Raw genomic sequence first — 22,081 nt, forward strand, 5'->3', positions numbered from 1 at the left:
GAATGGAAGGAGTCCTCCTTGCAGGCACAGCATGCTGGAGGACTCAGCAGCCACTCTGCACCGCTGGAGTGGGGCAGGCAGCCTGAGTCTGCGCACGCGTGCTCTCTCTCTTAGCCTGCCCTCTGAGGCCTTGGTGTCTGTCCCAGGACTTCTCCAGGGAGGTGGTCTGCTGTCACTGCCACAGCCAAGGCTTAGAGGCCATCAGAGATGTCTACTCTGGCATCTTATGCCAGGAGGAACCCAGGGGAAGCCATGTTTTAGAGTCTGAAGAGGTTCCCTGTTGGCAGGCCCTATGTGAGGGCCTGGATGGAACAGCACCTGATTTTATGTCGACGCTCTTAGCAGCGAGGGATAGATGCGTGGTGGACCCTGGACACTGACCAGCACCCTGGGGGCCCACAGAAGGAGGTCGCTCTGATGCGCCATCAGCCTTTCTCCATTCTGAGTGTCTCTCCAGCCTGTCTCCCTCCTCCGGGGGGCTCCCCTTGCCCACGTCAGACTCAGGACAGCCGGAGTGGCTGAGGTGTGTCTGCATCTGTGCTTCCTCAGCTTGCTCGGGGTTCTGAAGTCAATGCCACAGGTGCACACAGGCGGACCTCTTGCTTGCGGAGGACTGGGTGTGCCTCTCCGAAAGGCTGGCTGTCAGGCAGTCCTGGCCACAGTGAGGGGGCAGTACTTGCAGGCTTGCCCATCTCCCCTGGGCAACCCAGGCCTCCTGACAGGGCAGGCAGAGGGTTCATGCTCAGTATTGGGACTGCTGGTTGCCCTAGTCAGACACACAACTAGTGTCCACCCCGCTGGGCCACAGCAAGGGAGTTAAGGACAAAGGTCAAGCAGACCACATCCAGGCTGCCCGTCGCTAGGGATGCCTGGGCTGGAGACCCTCAGGAGGCACTGAGTGGTCTAGGAGAAGGGGTCGGGCGCTGCTCCAGCGATGAGGTGATCAGGCCCAGGGTTAGGCAGAAGGAGGCTCGCCCACCTGGGGCCTGGGTCGCTGGGAGACAGGCTGTCTGATCCATGCGGGCAGAGAAGGGTGAGGGGGTTCTGACACCTCCATCCCACAGCCTTCAGGATGGCCCAGGATACTGGGCAAACTGCAGCTGCTCCCGCATGGTCTCCTGGTCACCCCTCTTCTCTTTTTACATGGTAAACTCTTTCTACAGGCCAGACACTTACATCACCCTGTTAAAGTCTTACAACAATGTCCCAAGAAAAGTGCTACACTCTCCAAAGAAGAAGAGGGGGAGCCGAGGCTCAAGAGTTGAAGTGACTTGACAGGCAGCTTCTAAATGGCACAGTCAAGATTCAGACCAAGGTTGGTCTAAACCTGCCTCTTATTTATTTATTTACCTACTTATTTTTAAATATTTATTTATTTGGCTGTGCCGAGTCTTAGTTGCCGCATGCAGGATCTTTTTAGTTGTGGCACGTGGGATCTAGTCCCCTGATCAGGGATCCAACCTGGACCCCCTGCATTGGGAGTGCAGGGTCTTAGCCACTGGACCACCGGGGAAGTCCCTCTGCCTTTTATTTAACAAGCCCAAAGTGAATTCCTGCTCCCTGCCCCCGACACAGACCCCATGGCAGGCTTGTCACTGGTGAGTCTGCAGCACCTGGCCTGGCGCCTGGTGGGGAATTGACTCTCAACACCTAGATTGACTGCACAGGGGGAAAGACGTGCAGCTTGCCCAGGATCCTTGAGGTCCACACATGTGCAGACTGGGAGCAAGCCCTCTGCATTCCCTGGCAGGCACCTGGTGGCTTCCCAGGGCCCTTCCCACTCTGCAGTTCTGTCTCTGCCCTGGGATGTGCACACAGGAAGGAAAACTGGCCCCAGGATTAGGCTCAGGGCCCTCCATGGAGGTGGCCTTCTGGAGTCCTCCAGCTCTGGGTAGGACAGAAATGACTCCCTCTGAGCTGGGGTGGGGATAGTGGTTGGGAAAGCCAGAGAAAGGGACAGACAAGAAAGATCTAGTGAGCTCTTCAGAGCAACTGGAAAGGAAAGTGGATACAATGGGAGAAAGTGGGACAGGCCTATGGCTAAAGCTCTGACACAGGAATCCCCGTGTCCTACCTCCTTGGGGACCCAGTTCCCAGGAGCTTGCATAAACAAGCCTCACCCTGCTCCCCGGTGTGGCTCCCCGGAAGCAGTGATGTGTTGGAGCTGGCTTGTGCTTGTTCATGCCAACTCCTATCTGCCCAGACTGCTCACGGGTTGGTATACCAACTCACACTGGCTCACGGGAGTTGAGTGTTCAATTTATAGGAATTGAAAAAGCCATTGTTTAAAATTAAATGGAATAAACACACAAGCCCATAAATTATATTAAAAACAAAGGTACTAGAAAAAGGCACGAAACACTCATCATTCACTACTCATTTGATCATATTTTGTAGGATCTATGCTCCTGAGGGTTTTTCAGTGTCTCGTGTCTGTACGATGGAAACAGTATTTATTCAATGCTGTGCTGCCTGCTGTGTGTTTCTCTCTAGCTCCTTATCACCTGGGTAGCTTGAAATCAGCTATGGCGGAAGGATTTACACCATGGAAATTGGCAAATGCTATAAATCGGGTTTTTAATTTTTACCAAGAGCTTGTTGTTCAATATTTACCAGCATTCCACCAGAGAGAAGGGAGGGCAGATAAGGCTATCTTTCCCATCCTCTCTTCCAACTACAAATATCGAACATTTCTGCACACCAAGTCACCTGCAAAAGCCTCTATGCTTCTTCAAAAATCTGAGCACTTACACATGCTTTAAAGGAAAGACTTACAAACAGAACTCTTTAGGGATTAGTAAATTAGGAATGAGCAGGACTTGGTAGGGCTACTAAAATTGATGAGTTGATATAAAGATAAAGGCTCAAGTCACAATACTGCTCACTTCTGCTGCCTGGAGAATTTCAAGGTGCTTCCCAGGAAAAGGACGGACTTGAGTTCCTATCCCTCCTTAAGTGCTGAGCTCAGGCAAGGATGCTCTTCCTCGGCTCTAAGAACAGGGTCATTAGGGCAGAACTATAGGAGAATGGCCGCTTACCTGGTGGCTCAGATGGCAAAGCATCTGTCTGCAATGCAGGAGACCCGGGTTCAATCCCTGGGTTGGAAAGATCCCCTGTAGAAAGAAATGGCAGCCCACTCCAGTACTCTTGCCTGGAAAATCCCATGGACAGATGGAGGAGCCTGGTAGGCTACAGTCCATGGGGTCACAAAGAGTTGGACACGACTGAGCAACTTCACTTTCACTTTAGAGGAGAATGAGATGAGGTCATCCATGCAAGAAACATCTAGCGCAGTGCCTGGCATAGAGTAGGTATTCAATACATAATTTGTGGGGCCTGGTGCAAAATGAAAATATGGGCCATCTTGTTTGAAAAGCGGGAGCAAAGGTACTCAAACAGAAAGCCTTTTCCTTTCTTCCTCAGTCTCTCTCTTGACTTAACGTGGCACTTTGACCTGTTATTTAGTGTCATTCTAGGCAAAGAAAAAAGTTAAAGGTTTAAATTATTGGCATGCATTTTCCTGTTCACACTTGGGTCTGATGGCTGCCAGGTTACCCTTCCCACCAGCTTCCATGTGGACCCACTGCACAGAGATGGGGGTGAGCTCTGAGGAAGCCCAGCCTGGCTTCCCATGGGTTTATCTCCCCCATCTGAGGCAGCTGGATGACCCTCAAGGATGTTTAAACCTCTGCACCAGGGCACACTACATACCGAGACTGACAGTGGGCAACAGGCGTGTCCCCTCCAAGAGGGAGCCTGTTAAGCTGCCTGGACATGCCGTGGCAATTCCAACCCCAGGGCAAGACAGCTGCCACCACAGTCTGCTCTGAAGCTCCACCACTCTGCCCCTGGGCCCCACTGGGAGTGAAGGAAGACAGCAGAAACCAGGCCACCCCCCTCCATCTCCCAGGCAGAGAGGGCTGGGAGCTCGTGGGACAGGGACTGGCAGGGAAGCCAGGTGAGACCTGGGGCACCAAAGGACTGAGGAGCAGGTGACTAAGAGACTGTCCCAGCGGAGTGGAGGAGCAGGGCTGTGTGTGAGCCCAGGCCCCAACCCCTGGCACTTGTTGCTCTAGACTCTATTCACAAAGGTAAAATTAGCAAGAATTTCAAGACTGACAAGAGAGCCCTAAATCAAGCACATGACCTTTCTGAGCATGGGGTCTGGGCGCCGGCATGGCTTGCAGGCCCCGATGCCAGTCCTCTGTAGGTGCCTCCTCAAGGACTCACCCCAGCCTTTCTTTCATTGATTTCCCCTTCTGTACAGGAGAATGGGTACCAGCTTACAAACCCTCTGTAAGTGCTTCAAAATTTCAAAACCACACACCTCCCTCATCTCTACGCCCAGTGCCACTTACTGTCCTAATGATTGATCTACTCTGCTTTTCACCTGAATCCCTAGAATAGGTTGTTTATACTTGCCATCTGCACTTGCCTGTTTTTTTTTTTTTTGCTGCTCCCATTCCCTCTCCCTTCCTGATGGAGCAGCCCGCTGAGCATGCCTGCAGGGCTGCCTCTAGAGCTGTTACCATCTCTTTCTAAGGCTGAGACTGGCAGCTGAATCAATCTCTCTGGAACCTGTCCCCCCAAGGCCTCTCTTCTTGGAGAACCCCTCGGCCACAGCAAAGACTCAAAGGAAGAATCAAGCTGCCTTCCCTTAGAGTGGTTGATTTATTTTCCTCTTGCCTTTATTTCCCATCAAAGAGAATACCCGTGCAGACACAGCATGAGAGTGTCGAAACTCTGAATTCAGAACATTCTCAAGTTACCACTGCTGCAAGATGTTTATCTAGAGACAATAGTTTGAGTTCCACATTTTTCTATTACTATTTTCTACTTTAAACATACCCTCAAATTCAAATTAGGGCCAAGCCAGTGTTAGTGCTAGTTATGAAACACCTGGCTTTTGGGACAGTTAAACAGCTATCCTCTAATTGTGGCACCAGCTAAAGTCTCTGAAAACTAGAAATGTGTCTTTTCTTTAAGAGTTTTCTTTTTGAGATCACAGCATCATCATGTTCTTGAGAAAGGAGCTGGTTGGCACATTTGCTGCATATATCAGCAGCTGGTCTCACTTTCAGGAAGTCCAGGGGGAAGGCCCATTTGATTTGAAATTCTTCTGAGCATCAGCCATATGTAGTGCATCACAGCTCTGTTCAGACTAGACTTTCATGTGGGAAAAAAAATTAAAACTATTCTATTTATTTTTCTGTATTTGACCTAATCATCCTCATGTTCCTTCCTGCTTAGTAGCAGAGCAAGTTCAACTTTTTATTGATCATGTCTGCATCTTCCCCAGTTTTAAAACTTCCTTTCTAGCTTAAAAGAAAATCCTGATCTGGGCTAATCTCCCTCACATATATAAAGAGCTCTTAAAGATCAAGAAGAAACAGACAAAAAGCAAAGTTTTAAAAAATGGACAAGTATAGAGAGTCCAGACAAAAATGTGAACAAATGATTCTTAAAAGTTAGAAAATATGCTCAATGTCACACATAATAACTTAGAACTACACGTTTCACATCTATGCACTGGGCAAAAATCCCAAAGCTTGACAAAACACTCTTCTGGCAATGCTCTACAGAAACAGGCACTCTTTTACATGGCAAGTGAAAGTGAAAAATGGTATAGCCAATTTGGAGGGGAATTTGGCAATATGTGACAAAATTACATTCACTCTCTTTACTGCTGGAAATAGAGTCACTAGCATCTTTAGATCAAATCAGATTAAAGAGTCAGTTCCAGAAACCCCAGAACCAAGTCAGAAAACTCATCCTTTAAATTTTGTCCCTCTAAGACTACTTTCAGTACCAAAACCTATATCAGCCAGGGTTATCTAGAGAAACAGAAGCAATAGGAAAGATAAATAGATCAGTAAGAGATTGACTGTAGAAATTGGTTTACATGTTATGGAGTCCAGGAAGCCCTACAACCTGCCATGAGTGAGCTGGAGACACAGGAAAGCCGGTGGTGGAATTCAGTCCAAGTCTGAAAGTCTGAGAACCAGGGAGGCTCCATGGTGTAAGTCTTGGTCAGTCCAAAAGCCTGAGAACAGGAGCACCAATGTCTAAGGGCAGGAGAAGATGGAAAGTCCCACCTTAAGCAAAGAGAGCAAATCTGCCCTTTTCCCTTTTTGTTCTATTTAGGCCCTTAAGGCATTAGATGATGCCCAGCCACAATGGTGAGATGGATCTTCTTTCCTCAGCTTACTGATTCAAAGGCTAATTTCTTCCAGAAACATCCTGACATATACACCCAGACATAATGTTTTACCAGCTATCTGGGCACCCCTTAGGCCAGTCAAGTAGATACAAAATTAACCACCACAAAGACTAATGACAGGGGTGGATTATAACACACATTATGCTACTTACTTTCAAATGTTTCAGCAAGAAGAGGAGGGGAGAGGAAGTTGGGATGGGGGAGAATAATGTTAGAATAATAGAATAATGAAGAAATGTTAGGGAGCTCTTGATGAAGAGTTTATAGGTGGTAATTGTATTATTCTTTCAGCTTTTCTTAATGTTTAACAATTTTAGAAATAAAACTTGGCGGAGGGGGGGGAAGATCTGAGAAAAGTCCCTCCACTCAGCATCCTCAAGGGATGGGGGGTGTGGGCAGGGAGTCAGAGACCTGCCATGTCCTTATGACACTCTTCAGGTCCTTACAGGCCTCAAGAGTATGACATCCCTGTCCTTCTGCCCCTGTTCACTCTGTTGTCTCTGCTGCTGGAAAAACTCGGACTCAGTCAGTCAGGGCCCCACATCCTCTCTCCCGGCTCTTACATGGGCTGTGTATACCCTGAAGCCTAGCTAGGGCCTCAGAGGGCCCCCAGTCAGGAGCTCACCTTACAACCCTCAGCCCTGGAGTCACTGTGCCCTGGTGGTGGGCTCACCAACCAGCATCAAGGCTACTGTTAGCTTCCCTCTACAGGACCCTTCTGGATGACTTCCCTGCTATCCCAGAGTCAAGCCAGCCGGGAAAAATCCATGTGTCACTTCTACCCACATTTCATGGGCCAGTACTAGGTCATATGGCCCCCAAGCTAACTGCAAGGGAGGCTGGGAAATGGAAGATTTCTGAATGCCAAACAAAATGGTCTGCTGAGTACTTAAGAGTGTGGCTGTGGCAAAATTACCTAGAGAGGCTAAGCAAGACCAGAACCCCCTGAGGGCTCAGACCAACCCTGTTGGTTCTGAGAAGGGCTGGTACAGCTTGGCCTGACAGATGTGGGAAAGGGAAGGGGAGGAAAGCCAGAGGGCTCCCAACAATTCAGAGCATGGTGGGAATGCCCCAGGCCCGCTGCTTATAGTTCCTAGGCAAGTCAGCTGGTTGAAAGCCAGAGAGTTTGGTGGACCCAAGTCTCTCAATGCTGTCAAAATACAACTTGATTTATTAAAGTGGGACTTAGATATACTATTTCAGGGACCCACCTGATGTCTAGATCGGGCCTTCTCAACCCCGGCAGTGCTGACATTTGCAGCCTGCTCATTCTCTGTTGTAGGGGGCTGTCCTGTGTGCTGTAGGGTGTTCCATGCCATCCCTGGCCTCCACCCACTAGATGCCAATAGTACCGTCTCCCCTGTTGTCAACATCAAAAATATCTCCAGACATTGCCAAGTGTCCCCTGGGGGGCAATATCACCATAATTCTAGAACCAGTGTTCTCAAATTTCAGTAGATGTCAGAATCACACATCTGGGGAGTCTTTCCAAGAGGCTTCCCGGGCTTCACTTGTAGGGGAGTGGGGCTGCTTTGGAAATGCTGGAAAGGGTCTGCCCCCTAAGCAAGATACAGAGCAAGAGGTCTTGCCCTCACATTAAATTCTAACTTGAATTTCATCTCATTTGATTTTAAAACTGGATCAAATGGGATTTACAAAGACTATCTCAAGGCTATCTACCATCCGGAGGTTCTTAATGGGGCCAGTACTTCTCACCCACAATAAACCCAGGGGAAATTTGGAGGTGTTTGAGGATGATTCTTATTGGCAAAGATGGAGACTGTCACTGTTGTCTAGTGGGCAGAGGATCAAGGATGCCAAACATTCTGCAGCACACAGGACAGTCTGGAACACCAAACTTTTGTCCCACCCAAGACGCCATTTGAACTGCTGTTCAGAAACCACAAGAAGCCCAAGCAATTTTCTAGCTGTTTACACGATCTCATGAAAATCCTTTTTGTGCAGGATAGTTGTAAATCTAGAGATTACTGGGTTCGCTTAGGGTATAAGCTTCCAGAAGGCTTAAATTGCTAGTAGACTTCTGAAAACCATGCTGTGAACAGATGCTGATGCAAAAACTGGAGTCAGTTTTTCATGCCCAAGGACAGACCAGATTTTTGGGGAGCAGGGCTGAAGCTTTATATAATTTGGTGAGGGAAGATGGTTTAAAAAGCATACAAAATAACAAATGCAAAATTAGGTACAAACATAAATATATACTTGGAAAGAGAACAAAATTTGCAACAGATTATAAATTTTAAAAGGTTATAAATATACCAAACAAAAATCAGTAAAAATAAGAGTATTTTGTATTAATTAACTTCTTGAAATACATCTATAATATTTTTTTCCTCCCATTTTGTGCTGGATCCTCTTTGATCACATACTCATGTGACAACTTTATAATATCATTTTCTATAGAAATAAGAGAAATAATTCAGTATTACTTTCATCATGGCCAATTGAAATATGCCTTTTCGTTACTGATATCTGGGATGTATATAACATGCAACTCATACACTCTTATTCCTTATAGTATTGCTACAAGCTTGTGCAAATATGCACAGGAATTCTATTTCTATTTCTTCTGTTACGCCCAGTGTCCGAATCCCCGAGCGGGAAGAGAGAAGACCTCCAAGACAATGCAACTCGCAAAAAGGGAAGTTTATTGCTGACTCGAGTCAGGGCTCCTGCCGCATCCAACGCAGTGGTGCGGGGTCAGAGAGCCCCGAGCCCAAGCTGTTACTCAAATTTATAGGGTGAGCACACGCCGTTGGTAGTTGGTTTAAGCAGATTGGTTACAAGTTTGCAAAGCAATTTCATTGGTCAAACACACTTAAAACTTTCGCGCGTGTGGGACTTTCCGGGGTGGGGGGGGGCCAGTTTCCGCCCCGTTCCTAATTGGCAAACAGCGGTCAGTGTTAAGCTGATTGGTTGTATCCAGGTGGCCTGATAATCTTACCACCCAGAAGTAGGAAGGCCTACTCCTAATCTAAGCTGCCTGCCATGGCGTTACTTCTGCTCGCCCCACAGTTCCAATTAATAAAAGAAAAAAGACACACCATGTGCTTACAATTGCAAATGTTGCATTTACTAAGTCTATTCATTTCCTAATGAATTACAATCCTCTGGGTGACTTAAGACAACAGAAATTTGGCCAGAAGTCCAAAATCAGGTGTCAGCAGGACTGTGCTCCCTCCCAAGTTGGTAGGGGAGAATCCTTCCTTGCCTCTTCCAGCTCCCCATGGCTCCTGGTGTTTCTTGGCCTGTGGCAGTATCACTCCAACCTCTGCTTTTGTCTTCACATGGCCTTCTTCTCTGTGTGTCTCTGAGTCTCTCTCCTCTTCTTTCAAGGACACCAGCCATTGGCTGTAGGGCCCACTTTAATCCAGTATGACATCATCTTAACTTAATTACACTTCAAGGACTCTATTTTTAAATAAGATCACATTTTGAGTTTCCTGGTAGACATGAGTTCAGGGGATAGTGTTCAACCCCACACATCCAGTATTACTGTCAGAAGAACTCCTATTTTGTTTAGGCATCAGTGAGAGTGGAATCCTCCACTTGTGTCTGTTGACGGGAAGACTCTTCTACAGCATCAAGCTATCAAAGTTTCCAAACCTTCTTTCTTGTCCACTACTCACATATCTCTGGTACTAGGTGCTGTAGGTCCAACTGATATGTCAATACGGCCAAGAGTTATATGCATCTTGAGTCTTCATGTCACAACACTGCATGTGTTGGCACAGTGGGTAGCAGAAGGATTCCAGAGTCTCTTAAAACTGAATGGCTAGCAATAAGCTAAACACCCAAGTCACTGTGAACCCACATAAATACTTCCCACTAAGAGTACACTTAGTGGGAGGAAAGGAGTATGTCAAGGCTGTATATGCCACCCTGCTTATTTAACTTATATGCAGAGTACATCATGCAAAATGCCGGGCTGGTTGAAGCACAAGCTGGAATCAAGATTGCCGAGAGAAATATCAATAATCTCAGATACACAGATGAAACCACCGTTATGGCAGAAAGCAAAGAAGAACTAAAGAGCCTCTAGATGAAAGTGAAAGAGGAGAGTGAAAAAGTTGGCTTAAAACTCAACATTCAGAAGACTAAGATCATGGCATCTGGTCCCATCACTTCATGGCAAATAGATGGAGAAACAATGGAAATAGTGGGAGACTATTTTGGGGGGCTCCAAAATCACTGCAGATGGTGACTGCAGCCATGAAATTAAAAGACGCCTGCTCCTTGGAAGAAAACTTATGACCAACCTAGACAGTATATTAAAAAGCAAAGACATTACTTTACCAACAAAGGTCAGTCTAGTCAAGGCTATGGTTTTTCCAGTAGTCATGTATGGATGTGAGAGTTGGACTATAAAGAAAGCTGAGCGCCAAAGAACTGATGCTTTTAAACTGTGGTGTTGGAGAAGACTATTGAGAGTCCCTTGGACTGCAAGGAGATCCAGCTAGTCAATCCTAAAGGAAATCAGTCCTGAATATTCATTGGAAGAACTGATGCTGAAGCTGAAGCTCCAATACTTTGGTCACCTGGTGTGAAGAACTGACTCATTAGAAAAGACCCTGATGCTGGGAAAGATTGAAGGCGGAAAGAGAAGGGGAGGACAGAGGATGAGATGGTTGGATGGCATCACTGACTCGATGAACAGGAGTTTGAGTAAGCTCTGGGAGTTAGTGATGGACAAGGAGGCCTGGCGTGCTGCAGTCCATGGGGTTACAAAGAGTCGGACACAACTGAGCAACTGAACAGAACTGAACTGGAGAGTACACTAAGTGTAATCCCAACTCAAATTACCTTCCGCCTGATTTCAAAAATGTAGATGGCCACTTCAAGACGACCAGACTTGAAGGGAAATATGAGAGAGGAGACGTAAGAACTTGAGTTGTTGCTGTTCAGTCACTAAGTCGTGTCCAACTCTGTGACCCCATGGACTGCAGCCAGGCTCTTCTATGCTCCACTATCTCCTGGAGTTTGCTTAGAATCAAGTCCACTGAGTCAGTGATGCTATCTATCTCATCCTCTGCCGCCCCCTTCTCCTCTTGCCCTCAATCTTTCCCAGCATTGGAGTCTTTTCCAATGAGTTGGTTCTTTGCATCAGGCCAAAATATTGGAGCTTCAGTTTCAGCATCAGTCCTTCCAATAAATATTCAGGGTTGATTTCCTTTAGGATGGACTGGTTTGATCTCCTTGCAGTCCAAGGGACATTCAAGAGTCTTTTCTAGGACCACAATTTGAAAGCATCAATTTTTTGGCATTCGGCCTTCTTGAGGGCCCAACTCTCACATGCATACATGACTACTGTAAAAACCATAGCTCTGACTATATGGACTTTTGGCGCCAAGGTGATGTCTCTGCTCTTTAATATGCCGTCCAGGTTTGTCATAGTTTTTCTTCCAAGGAGCAAGCATCTTTTAAGTTCATGGATGCAGTCATCTTCCACAGTGATTTTGGAGCCCAATAAAAAATAAAATCTGTCACTGTTTCCACTCTTTCCCCTTCTATTTGCCACAAAGGGGTGGCATGATCAGATGCCATGATCTTAGTTTTTTTAATGTTGAGTTTCAAACCAGCTTTTTCACTCATCCCTTTTACCTTCATCAAGAGGCTCTTTAGATCCTCTTTGCTTTTTACCATTAGAATGGTATCATCTGCAAATCTGAAGTTGTTGATATTTCTCCCAGCTATCTTGATTCCAGCTTGTGCTTCATCCAGCCCAGCATTTCACATGATGTACTCTGCATGAAGTGAAGTGAAGTGAAAGTCACTCAGTCATGTCCGACTCTTTGCAACCACATGAACTATACAGTCCATGTAATTCTGCAGGCCAGATTACTGGAGTAGGTAGCCGTTCCCTTCTCCAGGGGATCTTTCCAACCCAGGGATCCAACCCAGGTCTCCCACATTGCAGGTGGATTCCTTACCAGCTGAGCCACAAGGGAAGCCCAAGAATACTGGAGTGGGTAGCCTATCCCTTCTCCAGTGGATCTTCCTGACCCAGGAATCGAACTCAGGAGTCTCCTGCATTGCAGGTGGATTCTTTACCAACTGAGCTATCAGATAAGCCTCCGTACTCTGCATATAAGTTAAATAAGCAGGGTGACAATATACAGCCTTGTTGTACTCCTTTCCCAATTTTGAACCAGTCAGTAGTTCCATGTCCAGTTCTAACAACCAGACATATCCATAACTGAGCATCATTTTCACCTTGGCCCAGCCTCTTCATTCTTACTGGAGCTATTATTAATTGCCCTCTGCTCTTCCCCAGTAGCATATTGGATACCTTCCGACCTGGGGGGCGATGGTGGCTCATCTGCAGGTGTCATATCCTTCTGCCTTTTTATACTCTTCATGGAGTTCTCTAGGCAAGAATACTGAGGTGGTTTGCCATTTCCTCCTCTAGTGGGCCATGTTTTGTCAGAACTCTTCACTATGTCCCATCCATCTTGGGTGACCGTGTGTGGCATGGCTCATAGGTTCATTACATTATGCAAGCTCCTTTACCATGAAAGGGAAGAACTTGAGACTGAGGACTTAACCACCTGTGGTCAGAACATCTTATTTTTGCAAATCTTGCAAAAAATACATGCCATCTGAACACATTGCCAGTGTATGCAGGCGAGGGGCCTTGAAATTTAAATTTTTTAGTTCATTACCAGTTAGTTTTATTGGTAGGGCTGTCAAACTATTAAACAAGGAAAGGTCATACACTGTGCATCTGGATTTCAGCAAAGGAGTTAGCCAAGATCTACATCATTTCTTTATAAACAAATTATGGCTAACTGGATGGAAGTAACAATCACATCTCAAGAGGGTTGCTGGTGGATGAATGTGCACTTGGAAGAATACCCTGGGATATTCTACCTCATCTACTCTATTCCAGCCATATTGGCCCTCTTTGCTTTACTTCCCATCTTCTGTGCCAGATACACTCCCTTAGGGCCTTTGCATTTGCTGTCCCTTCTGGCTAAAATATTCTTCTCTCCTCCTCCCAGATCTGCATGCTGACTTCCTCAGTTCTTTGAGGGATATGTTACTATGGCAGACATTAGCTGCTCACCAAAATTCATACTCCTCTTCCATAGTGTAGAAAGTGACATAGTTTCTGTTGCCCCTAGGTAAGGATATGCACTAAGGTGACTAACTCATCCTAGTATGCCTGGAATTTGAGTACTGAAAGCCCCATTTTGCAGGAATACTTTCAATAACAATCAAACTGCTACAGCTGGTCACCCTACATGCGGTTAAGTTTTGGCCAAGTGAATGCCAGTGAAAATGATTACACCATTTCCAGGCCTGACCCACAGATGACAGAAACCTTTTCAACAACACTCCATTCTTTCTCTTTTCCCATCTACTGAGTTGAGGGTAATGCCCAGGGCAACCATGGAAGCTCTGTATTGTGGATGGTAGATCCTTTGTTGGAGAAGGCCATGGCAACTCACTCCAGTACTCTTGCCTGGAAAATCCCATGGACGGAGGAGCCTGGTAGGCTGCAGGCCATGGGGTCGCAAAGAGTCGGACACAACCGAGCGACTTCACTTTCACTTTTCACTTTCATGCATTGGAGAAGGAAATGGCAACCCACTTCAGTGTTCTTGCCTGGAGAATCCCAGGGACGGGGAAGCCTAGTGGGCTGCCATCTATGGGGTCGCACAGAGTCAGACATGACTGAAGCGACTTAGCAGCAGCAGCAGCAGATCCTTTGTTAGCCTGTGGCCCTGAATGACCACATGGAACAGATTCCATCTGATTCCAGTCTCCCTAGAGCCCTTGACTGGAGCAAGAAATATACTATCGTGTTTTGCCACTGAGATTTGAGGGCTTATGTGTTATATCACAGAGAAGGCAATAGCACCCCACTCCAGTACTCTTACCTGGAAAATTCCATGGATGGGAGTTTGGTAGGCTGCAGTCCACGGGGTTGCTAAGAGTCGGACATGACTGAGCGACTTTCCCTTTTACTTTTCACTTTCATGCATTGGAGAAGGAAATGGCAACCCACTCCAGTGTTCTTGCCTGGAGAATCCCAGGGACGGCAGAGCCTGGTGGGCTGCTGTCTATGGGATCACACAGACTCGGACACGACTGAAGCGACTTAGCAGCAGCAGCAGCAGTGTTATATCAGCTAGCATTATGTTAACTAATATAGTCTCTCTCTCTCTCTCAATAAGAGCTTCCCAGATTACTGTACTTTAAATTATAACTACTTCCTCTCCATGTCTCCACTCCCACTCCCTATTTTCCATTGTTGCTTAATTTTTCCCCATAAACTTACTACATTCTGATAGAGTATTTAGGTTTCATGAAGACAGAAAGTGTGTTTGTTGTGTACACTACCTTATCTCCAGCATCTAGAACAGTACTCTCCAATAGAATTTTCTGTGACGATGGAAATATTCTATATCTGTGCTGTCCAATGTGATAGCCACTAGCCACATGTATCTGTTGAACAGTTGAAATGTGGCTGGTGTGACTGAGGAACTAAGTTTCTAATTTTAGTTAATTTAATAGCCACGTGGCTGTCGTACTGGACAGGACAGACCTAGAACAATGGCTCAGTGTAACCATTCAGTAAATATTTGTTGAATGTAAGAATCAATGAATGTGTTCAATAGGCTTTGGCTGAGTTTCTGTTATGTGTCACACACAAATGAGACACTGGTTACTTTTGGGACATTGGCCTGGGGCTCAGCTCAATGTTTGTGAAACAAACCCAAATTTTCAGCCTTCTCTGTGAGCTTAAGTTGGACAAGATTCATTTCTAGAACATGTTATGTTCAATCTGGGTGAGAGAATTCCTTCACCACCACTTACAACAGTAAAGTCAAAAGAAAGTTCCTGTGATTTGTGTAGTGATTCTCATGATTTGAGGATAGTTGGAGAGGCTTCATTTCCCAAGAGCACCCTTCTTCCTCCCTTCTCCCATAGGTCTGAATTCAACACTCAGAAGGTGATAATGAAGTCAGCCCTCAGTATCTGCAGGTGACTGGTTCCAGGAACCCCATAGATAACAAAATCCATGGTTGTTCAAGTATCTTATAGAAAATGGCTCAGTATTTCCATATAACTTAGGCACATTCTCGTGTATACTTTAGATCATCTCTAGATTACATATAATACCTAATACAATGCAAATATTATGTAAATTGTTTTAAGTAAAATGTAAATGCTATGTAAACAGTTGCCAGGGCACAAGTTTTGCTTTTTGGAACTTTCTGGAATTTGTTTTCAAATATTTTTTTCATCCACAGGTGGTTGATTCTAAAAATGCAAAACTCATGGATACAGAGGGCCACATGTATACAAGGTAGAGATGGTGTCTGGTCTCCCAAAGTCAGGCTCTGGTCATGTGAATGAATTATAACCTGCATGGTTCCTTTGCAGGCTATTTGTTTATCCCTCTCTCGTTTCTTTTGAGAATTTTTTCCTCTGTTGGAATGCTCTGTAGTTTTGCAGTTTTCTATGTGTGGATTTATTTTATCTTATTTGGGACATGATATTCTTTAGTCTAAAAACACTCATCTTTTTTTAGTCCTAGAAAATTTTCTGCCATTATCTCTTGGGATATTGTTTCCCCTCCATTTCCTTTTAATCTTTCATTCTGCAACTTTGATTAGACATCTGTTGGAACTTTCTCTAATTTACTGTCATAGTTCATTTCTTTCTCTCTCCCTCTTTCTCTCCATCTCTCTTTTTTTTCTGTCTCTCTCCCCTGACTCTGTGCCACATTTTGGGTAATTTTCTCACACTGAAGTCGCTCAGTCATATCCAGCTCTTTGCGACCCCATGGACTGTAGCCTACCAGGTTCCTCCATCCAACGGATTTTCCAGGCAAGAGTACTGGAGTGGGTTGCCATTTCCTTCTCCAGGATATCTTCCCGACCCAGGGATTGAACCTGGGTCTCCCACATTGTAGGCAGACACTTTACCATCTGAGCCACCAGGGAAGTCTTTAACTTACTAATTCTCCCCTTATCATTGTCTAGACCACTGTTTAACCTGTTGACTAATTTTTGTGCCTCTATTTTTCATTACTAGAAACTCTCCTTGGTTCTCATTCAAATCTCTATGGTAATTTTTTGATATTATTTTGGGCTTTCATTTTTCTTTTATGTCTTCAACTATCTAAAATATACTTATTTTATGGTGTCTTTAAGATTAATCCATTATACCTAATTTGTGGTGCTAATTCTCTCGTTTGCTGAGTTTTCTAACTGTCCCTCACAATGGGTGCATTATTCTATATACATCTATAAACTTTTATTGTCAATTTCTCTTTAGCAAGTTATTTTTTTCCCTGGAGTTCTGTGAGCCACTAGATGGACTAGAATGGACTAGCCACTAGAATGGACCTGTGGACTGGTTTGCTTTTATTTTCAGCTGAGAATTCTGGAGGCTTCAAAGGTTCTAGATATGTTCTGATGCTAGTTGTTTGGCTTGGGTTTCTTCTTGATATACAGGTTCTGTCAATGTGAATTCAGCATTGAGGAGGGTGCAGTCCTGGGTTTTTAATTTTCTGTAGATGACTTCTTTCCCCTAGAGAGCCGTTGTAACTTCCCTTGCCTGGGGTTGCTTCCCTAGCAAGATTCCCAGTCCACTTTACAGCTCCCTTGCATCATCAAGGTCTGGAACCTTATTTCCTATACCATTTATGTATTAGAACCCCAGTCCCAGCCTCTGGAGCCTGTATCCGGGAGTAAAATCTTTGCAGTCAGCTGTGGTGGCTGTTTGGCCTTACTGCTCTATGATTCCTTTCTTCCCTGGCATTTGGAGATTGCCCTTTTTCCTTTTCTGAGCTCATATATGTATTTAAATTCTGTGAATATGTTTTTACAGCATTAGTATATGTTAGTAATAGGAGAGAGGTCTTAGTCTGTCTTAGTGTTGGAAGGAGTCTGCTGTTGATTCTTTTTAGAATGTCTCAGAAGAACTCTCCAGTCTCTTTATTCTGATTTACTTCTGACATTCTTGTGATGGGGGTGAAAGGGGGGTTGGAGGATGATCTATGTGACATTCCTAATATAGACTGACTACCCCATCATGCAAAGAAATCATAAAGACACATAATTTATGTAAAATTAGTCCCCCAAAGACATGATATACTTGTGTATGCTCTTAATGATATACAATGTAAATGTCAGACAGTAGCTTGAAAATTAGGGTCAGAAAACAGTGACCTTTGCATTCTGCCAAAGATGTCCTTGGGATAAATTGCACTTCTATTGCATTATATTATATCACCGCAATTATACGAGACTCTTTTTGGGTTTTGAATGCTTCTCTTTATCATTTTAAATATGCATATACACTATATACAGCAATTTGAGTGTTCTATAAACAAAATTCATTTATAAAAATGAAGAAAAATGTGATAATTCAATAATTCATAGGGATATGTAACAAAAATAAGAGACTACAAAAGAAATTATATGGCTTCTAAGTAAATATCTCAAGCAAATCAGACCATCACATTGGGCTTTGGACAAAGGATCACTTTTGTTTATTTTATCAATATTCCAAGAGAAAAATAAAAAGAAGAAATTCTCAAAAACAAAATTGAAATAATAATTAAGGTGTATAACAGAAGGTTGTATTTTCCATTTTGGATGGTTTTGAAAAAATGGTAAAAAGGATCCTTTTGGCTTTTCTCAGCTCCCTTGAGAAAGATGCTGATAAGAAAGAAAGAGAGAGAGGAAAAAAATGCCAGAATTCTATAACACAAATAAGATACACAAGCCATTTTCCTAACTTCACACTGTTCAGGAGAGTGACAAAACACCAATTTCCACAAGATGGTCTGTCTTGCAAATATGGAACACTTCCCATTCAAATAGGTATCTGGGGCATTCTGGGTAAGCCAGCCAAAACGGGTAGCAATAGCATGTAAATTAAAATAGCAACCTTCCCCATCCTGAGTATTCATCCGTGCCACTGACACACTGCAGAAAGGATGCCAGACCTGTCACTGACAGAAATCTCACGTCTGTAGCCTGCTGAGAGATCTCCAAAAAGCATTGCTTCCAGCATGTAGGGTTCCTTTGTTGGTGACATGCAGTTGAGAGGAGGAAATAACATACCATTTGGTGTCCTCTGGGCAGGTCTGTGAACAGACTTGCGCTGGGTCCCTGTACTGCTTTTTTCAAGATGTTCAAGATCTGCATGTGCTATGTGCTGCAACATCCAAGTGGCATATAAACAAACCTGGGTTGGTTTACAGGAAAACGCAATTACCATTTTAGGAGAACCATCACATTTGTCTCAACCCAAATGATTTGCAAAATGACAAATTGCGGCTTGTCAGTATGGCTTGTAAGGCAATCACCTGATCCCCAGAAATGCAGACGTAGCCACAGCTTCAAATAAGGCCTGGGCTATTGTAGCAGACACTGCCAGGGGTTGGCCTGTGTCCCCTGGTCCTTACCACTTCAGTGCATTCCAGCCTGACTTCCACTTGCCAGAACCTGCATTTCTTTACTTTACTGGCCCCTGAAGTCTGCACTGCCCTCCCATGTGGCATGCCGGAAGTGCTGGGTAATTAACACCAGTTACTCACAGTGATAATTGGCTTGATACCACACTCTTTACTGGCAGCCTTTGCTTCCTTGTTTCACTTTCCTGCTCCCCTACTGTGTTTCCTCTGACCAACTCTCCAATCAGCTTTGCATGCTTGAGTCTCTGTTTCAGAGTCAGCCTCTGGAGGAACCTAGGCTAAGACAATTATCTTCTCCCAGAGGTCCTGGCAACTTGGCATTTTGGCAAGTTTCAAGATGTCAGGGTTTCAGTGGGGGAGGACACACATTAGAATTCTATATCATATGCACCCCTGTTTATTGCAGCATTACTTATAGTAGCCAAGATATGGAAGCAACCTAAGTGCCCATCATTAGATAAATGGATAAGAAAGATGTTTTGTGTGTGTGTGTGCATTTTGCACACATACAAAAACACACAATGGAGTATTACTCGGCCATAAAAAAGAATAATTTCTTGTCATTTAGGACAACATGGATTGACTAAGAAGATATGCTAGATGAAAGAAATCAGATGGAAAAAGACAATACTGAATGATTTCATTTATATATGAAATCTTTAAAAAAAACAAAAAAATGAACAATCATAGCAAAACAAAAATAGAGTCATAGGTACAGAAAGCAAACAAGTGGTTGCCAGAGGGAAGGGGTTGGGGGGAGGAGAGAAATAGGTGAGTGAGGCTAAGAGATCCAAACTTCCAGTTGTAAAATAAATAAGTCATGGGATATAATGTACAGCACAGGGAATATGGTCAATAATATTATAAAAACTTTGTATGGCAACAGATGGTAACTAGACTGATAATGGTGACTATTTTCAAGCATATAAAAATATTAAATCACTGTGTTATATACTTGAATAATGTAATGGTGGTGGTGGAGGTGGTGGTTTAGTCATTAAGTTGTGTCCGACTCTGTGAACCCATGGACTATAACCCTACAGGCTTCTCTGGCCATGGGATTTCCCAGGTAAGAATACTGGAGTGGGTTGACATTTCCTTCTCTGGGGGATCCTCCTGACCCAGGGATCAAACCCGCATCTCCTGCATCGCAGGTGGATTCTTTACCACTGAGTCACCAGGGAAGCCCTAATAATATAATACTGTAATACTTCAATTAAAAACAAGAATGCTGTATCAATTGAGCACACATGTTCAGTTTACCATTCACCTTAAAACTTTTGCATTTCAAGTTCACATCTGCATACCTACCATGTCTTTCTTCTTCACTGCTCAGCCTTGGTGTAAAGTTTCTGTGCTTCTGGCTCTCCCTAAGTTCTCTAGTGCCTAAAACATCCACAGGCTCCCTTCATGTGACGGTAAAACCACTAATAGTCATGACACTAAACAATCCACCACTTTAGAGGCCCTCTAGAGGACCATCTTACAGAGCTTCCAGAGAGGACACTAGACTGTATTTGGAAGAGAAGTCTGAGTGGAGGTAAGGCCAGCATGGAATTAATTTTAATCCATACACTTTGGAATTAAAATACCAGTTAAAATAACTAGACTCTTGTTTGAAAGTAACAGTCACTCTGGTTGCCTTGGGTCATGTGGACTTAAGAACACTTGTGAAAATTATCATCATCTTCACCATCAATTTAACGAATGTTTACTGAGCACTCAGTAGGTGGAGGGTAACATTCTAAGCACTTTATATGTTTTGACTTATTTAATCTCCACAAAATGCTAAGAAATAAGCATTATTATTATCATCTTTGTTTTATGGATGGAAGAACTGAGAAATTAAATGAAAGTCACAGTGATCTTGATCTTGCACTTACACCCTGAAGGAAGGGCAGTACAGGTGGCCTTGTGACAGCTGGAATGGAGTTGTGGGACCTCTTCATCGGTAGCTCATGGTTTCCTGGCTGCCATCTCTCGACTCTGCCATTTCTATGACTCTTGGACTCTGAAAAACTATGTGAGGCTCTCTATTCGAATAGGAGTGGATCAGGTGACAGGCTTTTTTATTTTCCTTCATAAACTTTTAAAATTGAAGAATAACATGCATAAAGACAGTGCACAAATTGTAAGTGTACAGCTCAAAGAATTTTCACAAAGTAAACACATCTGTGTAACCACCAGCCTGATCAAGATATGTAACAGGAGGCTTTTCTGAGGGCTCTGGAAGTGCTCATTACCATTCTATAGTTCATAGGTCATAGGATCATAGAAGACACTTTTGAAACAATTGGGCTAACATCATCATTTTGCATAAACTAAACCCCAGAGCAGTCAAGTGTCATGCACAAGGCCATGCAGTAAGAGAGCATCTGGTTTTTTGCTTTGTTTTGTGCTAAAACATCAAGAAGCTTTTACGTTGCTTAGCTAAGTCAAAGCCTGTCGTAGAAACCAACCCAGCCTGGCCTTACCTCCACTAAAACTTCCCCTATTTCTTTCCCCTACATGCCACATTACATTTTCTGTTCTCATCTTCTGCTCACTTCTCACTTTATGGTTAAACCATCTAGAATCACGAATTCTCCTAGGATCTCTGTGCTCAGTGCCCAAAAAGATAGCTCTGCTCTCATTTCAGTAGCTAATGACAGCCTGTGAACACAAGATGACATCAGCAGAGAGCAACTTTAGGGGGTGTGGGGCGAGTTTGACTGAATTAAGGACCAGTGAGAAAGGAAATAAGCCTAAATATCATCAAAGGTTGTGTCTGGGTGTGGGAGCCTACTCTTGATGCTCTCTCCCAATCTGTATCTAGTTTTCAAATTTTCTTTGTTAAACATGTACTATTTTCATAGTGGAAATAAATGTGCTTCATAAAAGCCTATGATATTCATGTCTAGCTAATACTTCTATCTATGTTCACTGGAACTGAACAATTAAGTAAATGGATGGCAGATGGCAGGAGCCAGGTTTCCCACTGTTGGAGTAGAAATTTACAGATCAGCAAGGGGAGGAGGTTAGAATGATCCATTGATGGAGACATCAATACAAATTCATGTTTAGCTTAATAAAGATACTGATAGATACATAAAGAAATATTTATAGATATATGTGTGCGTGGGTTAGTATACATATTGCTCTGTTTGCTGAGAAAGTCGAAAAGAAACAACACCCCAGTAGCAACAGTCTAGTGACTGGATTTTGGTTTCTAACACTATTCTCCAATAAAAGGAACCAGGGCTCTTGAGCGAATTGGCAGACTCTAGGGCTATGACAGGAAACACACAATATGAGTCTGGGTATCTTGTAGAGCCAAAAGTAAGGAAGTGCTCACAAATACACACACACACACACACACACACACGCACACACACACACACACACCGATGGGGTTATGTCAAAGG

The sequence above is a fragment of the Cervus canadensis genome, chromosome X, assembly GCF_019320065.1.
Source record: "Cervus canadensis isolate Bull #8, Minnesota chromosome X, ASM1932006v1, whole genome shotgun sequence".
Taxonomy (NCBI): domain Eukaryota; kingdom Metazoa; phylum Chordata; class Mammalia; order Artiodactyla; family Cervidae; genus Cervus; species Cervus canadensis.